The sequence below is a fragment of the Camelus dromedarius genome, chromosome 7 (genome assembly GCF_036321535.1).
Source record: "Camelus dromedarius isolate mCamDro1 chromosome 7, mCamDro1.pat, whole genome shotgun sequence".
In the NCBI taxonomy this organism is placed as follows: domain Eukaryota; kingdom Metazoa; phylum Chordata; class Mammalia; order Artiodactyla; family Camelidae; genus Camelus; species Camelus dromedarius.
This window is the reverse complement of record NC_087442.1, coordinates 5,261,025-5,267,157: the sequence shown is the minus strand read 5'-3', so window position 1 is coordinate 5,267,157 and position 6,133 is coordinate 5,261,025.

Sequence of the window (6,133 nt, the reverse complement as noted above, 5' to 3'; positions counted from 1 at the left end):
GGCCCTACCATGTCTCCCTCTCCATCATCTCCCCAATCCACAAGCAATTATCTGTCACGTTCTATGTGCCCCATGCTGTGAGGGACCCCTAGAGAAACACAAGGCATAAAATGCAGCCCCTGGGCCTTAAAGAGTTTGCAATTAGTTGGGAAGAAAATATGCTCACACACAAATAGACAATATTAGAGGGGCCAAATACAAATAATGACAGCCAACTAGAAAAGTCACATGGTCCTAGATCCCAAGTGCCAAGAAGTGGTTCAGACCATGAATGCTTTGACTTCAGAACAGGGAGCGATCATTTTAAAGCTGGAAAGGGAAGGGAAGACTTCACAAAGGAGCAGAGTTTAAGGAGAATTTGACTGAGCTGAGAACATCCGTCGGGACACCCTCATCTCTGTCCCTCTGGAGAACAGAAGCCCAGTGGGGAGCCTTCTGATAGGAAGGCTAAGCTGGTGAGGGTGTGAAAGTGACAGCAGTGGCCAATCACGGGCCAGGGGTCCAGAATGTTCAGGAAGCGAGATGTCTCTGTTCTCTGGAAAAGAAAGGGCTTTGAGAGCTCCCCCTTCTGGACCCACAAGGCAGAACACCATCTCAATCAGGCTCCTCTAAATCATGGGTGGACCAGTTCCTACAGCAGCATAGACTAGAATTAAGGAAGCCAGACAACAGTGGGGACCCAGGAAAGGCCCAGATCACCACCAACAGCAGATACACCAGGAATGGCTCGTTTTCTGGTCATTGGAGGTCAAGGGGCTTATAATTCAGCGGGAAGACAGGAAAAAACACAACACAAGGACCGAAGGTTTATCAGGACCTGGGATCAGAGTGTCTCTGTCTCACAGGTCAGTAGCAGGGATATAAAGGCTCATCCTCCCACCCTGGTTTGGAGAGAGTCTGGAGTCTGGCCCCTCCCTGGGACACCCGAGAGGCAAGGGGAAGGGATTCTGCCCAGCCAACCTCTGGTGATGGTTGCTGGAGAATTCCCATGCTGGGCACGCTGGATGCTCAAAGCCCCAGTTCCCAAGAGACCTGGAACCACAGCAACCACACCAGGAAACTGGGCCAGCCTGAGGGACTGAAGGAGAGAAGAGGGGAGAGGAGGAGGGAGGAAGGGGATAGGGCCTGTCACACTGATCCCTGACAACCTTGGCCTTCTGTATAGGGCCCCCATGGCCTGAGACAGGGGGCCACATGGTCATCATTTGAGAAACCTCAGCCTAACCCTAAAAACTCCTCATTTTCACTCTGGATCCCAGGACAAAAGGGCAATTTCAAGTCCCTGTGAAAACATTCCTATCCACCCCAATGTTCTTGGTCCAAATTAGCTTCGGAAGGGACCAGAAGAGGAGGTCAAGGAGTGAGCCCCAGGCCACACTGCCCAAGGGCACACACACACATGCAGACACACACACACACACACACACACATACATGCACATACTATACATAGCCATACACAATCACACAGACTCATACTTACACACACACACACACATACACACACAAGCACAGAATCCGCCCAAGGCTGTGGTTCAGAAGGAAGATTCTAAACCTCAAGGAGAATCAAGTCCTAGAAATATCCAGGTTCCCTCAGGAAGTTAGTGCCATCCCCTCCCAGGAACTCCCAAAGGTCGACAGTCACTGTCACTCCCAGGGCAAGGTCTTGGGATTCTCACAGTCCTCTCAGCCCAGTGACTGTCCTACCAGTCTGAGGATCAGGAAGCACAAGAGTCTCCAGAACAGGATCAATGTCCCTAAGGAACCCCCTGCGGGATGGGGCAGCATCTGGGAGCGCTCCTTCCCACAACCCCCACAGCTGCGGGAACTGCCTCCCCTCACGGGAGCCACGGGGCACCTGCTGATCACACCCTGGGCTCGGCCAGATGTGCTCCCTGTGCCTTCAGTTCACTACACCCGTGTGGTCTGCTCGGAAGCAGAGAGGTTCCCTGGGGAAGGCATCCCTGCGCCTCACGGAGTCATCATCAGGAACTTCAGGCTTATGCAAACAAACCACTTCAGGGTCCCAGAGGGCTAGTGTGGACCCACCACCCCAGCTGAGCCAGAGGCACACGCCACTGACCCTCGCTCATCCTGGATCTCACTGAGAATCAGGGTGTCTGTGCTCAGGCCTTTGCTCGAATCTCTTCTCTCCAGCTCTCTGCTGCCCCCATGTGGCTTCCTGAAGAAGGGCTGGGCTACTTGAAGGTGCCCTAGTGCCAGCCTGGAGCCCCTTCAGACAGGCAACATCTTCCACTGCCTGAGCCTTGAACACCCCAGACCCTGCCTAGAGCCCCTCCCCAAACATCCAACCTCCACCTTGCAGTCTGGAATCTCAGCAAAGCTTTCCGACGCAGCCTGAGTTGCATCCTGAGAACAGAAGGACAGAGGCCTCCCTGAGCCACAGAACACTGCTCCCCTCCCCTCTGCTTGCTTCCCCACCTCCCTTCCCTCTTTTCCCCTCAGCTCCCCACCCAGGCTTGCCAGCAGGCAGGAAGGAAGCTGCTCATAGTGGGGAGGGCGGGGCGCTTCCAGCTCACACTGAACAACCCCGGGCTGGGCTATAAAGAGCCAGTGCCTTCCGCTCCGTCACCCGCCACCCTCCACCACCCCACAGCCCCTACACACACCCCTGGGGCCAGGGCCTTCCTCCCTCAAGGTCAGGGCATCCCACCCCAAGCCCTGCACAGCTCTCTGGTCTGAAAGGGAAGGCAGGAGTAAGGTTTGCTGCCTTCTCAGGGAGCAGGAGGAGCCGAGGGCCTGACTACTAGCCTGCAGAAGGTCTGTCACCCTCCCTGACCAGGCCGATGGGGGCTGGGAACTGGGCTGTCCTCCCCCAGTGGCAGAAAACACAGCCACTGTCAGAGACCAAGCAACTGGGTTCCCAAACAGATTCTCTCAAAAGTCCTTTCCAGCTTGAAATCTCATGAGTTAAAGTTAAAATTCTTTCCTAGCAGTGGAAACTTCAACTCTGTGCGTTTTGAAATTTGGGGGTTTTTTTGCAATGATTCTAAAATGCAATTGCTAAGAAGAACAGTCAGCCACTGAAATGCATAAGTCTTAATACCCATCAAGGGTGGCTGGCCAAAAACAAGGCAGGACACGAGGAAGGGTGGGAAAGGCCCCATCCCAGGGGTGGAAGAATCACAAACCATCAGGAAGGCCAGAGCCCTTGATGGAAGTTAGGACACATGGGCAGTGCTGGCTGCAACTCCAGGAAGAGTGACCAAAGGGGGGACTCCCCTGTCGTCAAAGCCTCACCTCGACGTTCTCCAGCTGTACTTTTTCTCCCTCTTTTCCTAAAACCGCTGCCATGGCTCCCTCTGCCCAGATGCACACCAGTTCAGGCCCACCCCCGCCCCCACCATCAGTGCTGCTGTGCTGAATTGTCCCTGACCTCCCTATGTCTGGAGAATGCCCCCTCTTGGCGCCATCACCCTCAGCAGCACAATCCCTTCCCTCTGCCCACCCAGACCCGCCAGCCTCGGGCCTCCCATCTCAATGGCCCCTCTCCAACTGCCTCTAGAACAGAGCCATGGGCCCCTGGGCGGCCGCACACATTAGCAGTTGAACAAGCCAGTATTCACGAAGCACCTACTCAGTGTGGGGGACACAGGCCTGGCAGAATCCCAAATGAGCAAAACTTGACCTGTCCTTCCAGAGCACACGAATTCATCTGGAAGAGAGATCAGACACAGAGCAAGCTGCCCACGAACCACTCTGGGAGGAACCAGAGCGAGAGATGTTCCCGTGGCCTGGGGAGCATGGAGAAGGGGGTTGGGAGGAAGGCGTCACAGAAGAAACACAGTGGGGCCTTGTGGTGGTCAAACCCGCCAGGAAGCGCACTAAGAAGGAATTAGAAGCCTAAGAGATTTGTGCCCGTGAAACATAATGGGGAGGCAGGGAAAGGCTCTGGAACAGGATGCAGGTCTGACATCTGTGAAAGGAGAGAAAAAGAAAGAGGATGAGGTGGGAGAAGCCTCGGATCAGAGTGAGTTCTGAGATGGTCTCACCAGGCCAGCGGGAGCACCACAGAAAGACCGCCTGTAGACGCCCCCAGGGCAGCAGTGGTGAGCCATGTACCTCCCGGGGCTCAGGGATTGGCGCTTCGGAGGAGCGTGAGGGCTTGGGTTTTGCTGCTGGGCAGATTCTGAGGCCATCACACCTACACCTCCTGCAGCAGGTTCCCTATGGACAGGGTGCCTCCTGAGATGCCAAAGCTGGGCCGTGAGGAAGGAAAAGAAAGCTCTTTAGTCAGAAGGCAAAGGGAGAGGTGGATGGGGCAGCATTAGCAAGAGCCCAGGGGCAGGAAGACACAGGACGGGTTGGATATCTGTGAGGAAGCCTGTTTGTGTAGAACAGAGGGTGTGAGCCGCACATTTGGGAAACTGAGGGCCAGGCCAGTGTGTTGGAGTGGCTCTGACCTTGGGTTGAAGGTTTCAGGGAGAGCCAAAGCATGAGGGAAGCCCTGATTTCGAGATGAGTCTGGCAGCAGTGTGGAGCACAGATGGGAGGGGAGACCCCAAGGTTAGGAGACCACATGGAAGGGCTAGGGTCAGTGCTATCGGTGAGAGGTCATGAAGAGTTCAGCCTCTTACGCTCCTTGTCCCTGAGGAAGCCAGCCACAGCTCTCTTAATTGGAATCTGGAAAAAAGGAGTGATGTGCAGTCAGTGGTGACCGAATGGGAGCCAGAAATGGGGTCGGCCTGCTTCAGGCACAGTGGGGAAATGTGTCTGAGAGGTAGGGGCCTGGATCCCAACTCCAGCCTCACTGGAAAGGGAGGCAAGTCGGGTGGGGCCTCAGGCTCCAGGGCAGAGGCAGGCTGGGGGACAGGCCAGGAGTGAGCACAGGCTTCGACCTTCTGCCTCTCACCTGCCCCTTGCCTGCAGGAGGGCCAGCGAAGCTTTCCAGGCACCCAAGAACTCAGGCTTGTCCATGTTTACAAGGACCTCTCACCCTCCTCCCTCCAGACTGGCAGACCCTACCTTCTTGGTGTGATCCCAGAGCTCAGAGCACAGCCCATTCCTTCCAGCTGGTCCGCCTGCTGCCCCCCGACACCCACACCCAGGTCCACACCAATCACATCCTCCACTGTGTTTCAGAGGAGTCCAGCCAACACAAATCTACATGTTTATTTGTCTGCCTGTCTGCCTCTCCTGGTCTCTGCCTATCCCAGTCTCTCAACTTCTGTTTCTTTCTTGCAGATTCTCTTAGCCTCTGTGGTCTCAAATCCACAGGGCTTCGACCCCTGTAGATCCAAATGCCCCAGCTCATGGCCTTTCTCCAGCCCCTCCATGTCTTAGAACTACAAACCCCAGCATGCACTACTGCTCAAGGTGCCTGGAGAGTGTCAGTGGGCACCACCTGCATGCTGGAAATTGTAGTTCCCCTCTCCCCACCCTCTTGCTAGGGCTCCAAGATCTCCCCAGTGGGCAGTGTCTGCCTCAGCCTTGGCTGCTGGGTTTATCTCTGACCTACCACCCCCAGGGAAGCATGCGTCACTGGATGACAGGGTTGGGGTGGAGGCCCTGGATGGCAGCTTCCTGCTCTTTTGTGTCCCCCACTTGAGTCACAGGGGGTGGGGGTTCCAGGAAATTGGAGCTGGGGGGGAAAGGGATACCCTAATGCCAGACCCAAGGACAAAGGGTCACTGCATCCTTGCTGGGCCTGTATCCTCAAGAATCCGAAAGGGCTCAAAGGTCCAGGAGCACCTAGATGTAGGGAGGGTGGTGAAGGAGAGTACGAGGGTGACCCTAGAGTTCCCTGGTGTCACTAAGAGTCTGGGAATCATTGCCTGCAACTGACAGAGGGCTCACCTGCTGCCTGACCCCTCAGGGCAAGGCCAGCAAGGGTGAGGTGGAAGGCCTCTCCGCTGGTCGGCACCACAGAGGGCTCTTTCTGCTGCTCGGGCTGTTGCACCCCACCATTTTCCTGGGCCCCAGGGCTCTGCCAGACACCTGGGTTCCCACTTGTCATCCCTCGTTCTCAGAACGGAACCCAGGCGTCCGGCCCCCCCCCCACCCTCTGGGCCTGCGGGCGGGGAGCCGAGAGTTTAGGGCCTCCCAGCCTGCCTTGTTCCTGTCCCATTGTGTGTGGGACAGGGGCGGGGCGAGGGCCAGCAGCGGAGAGCCCC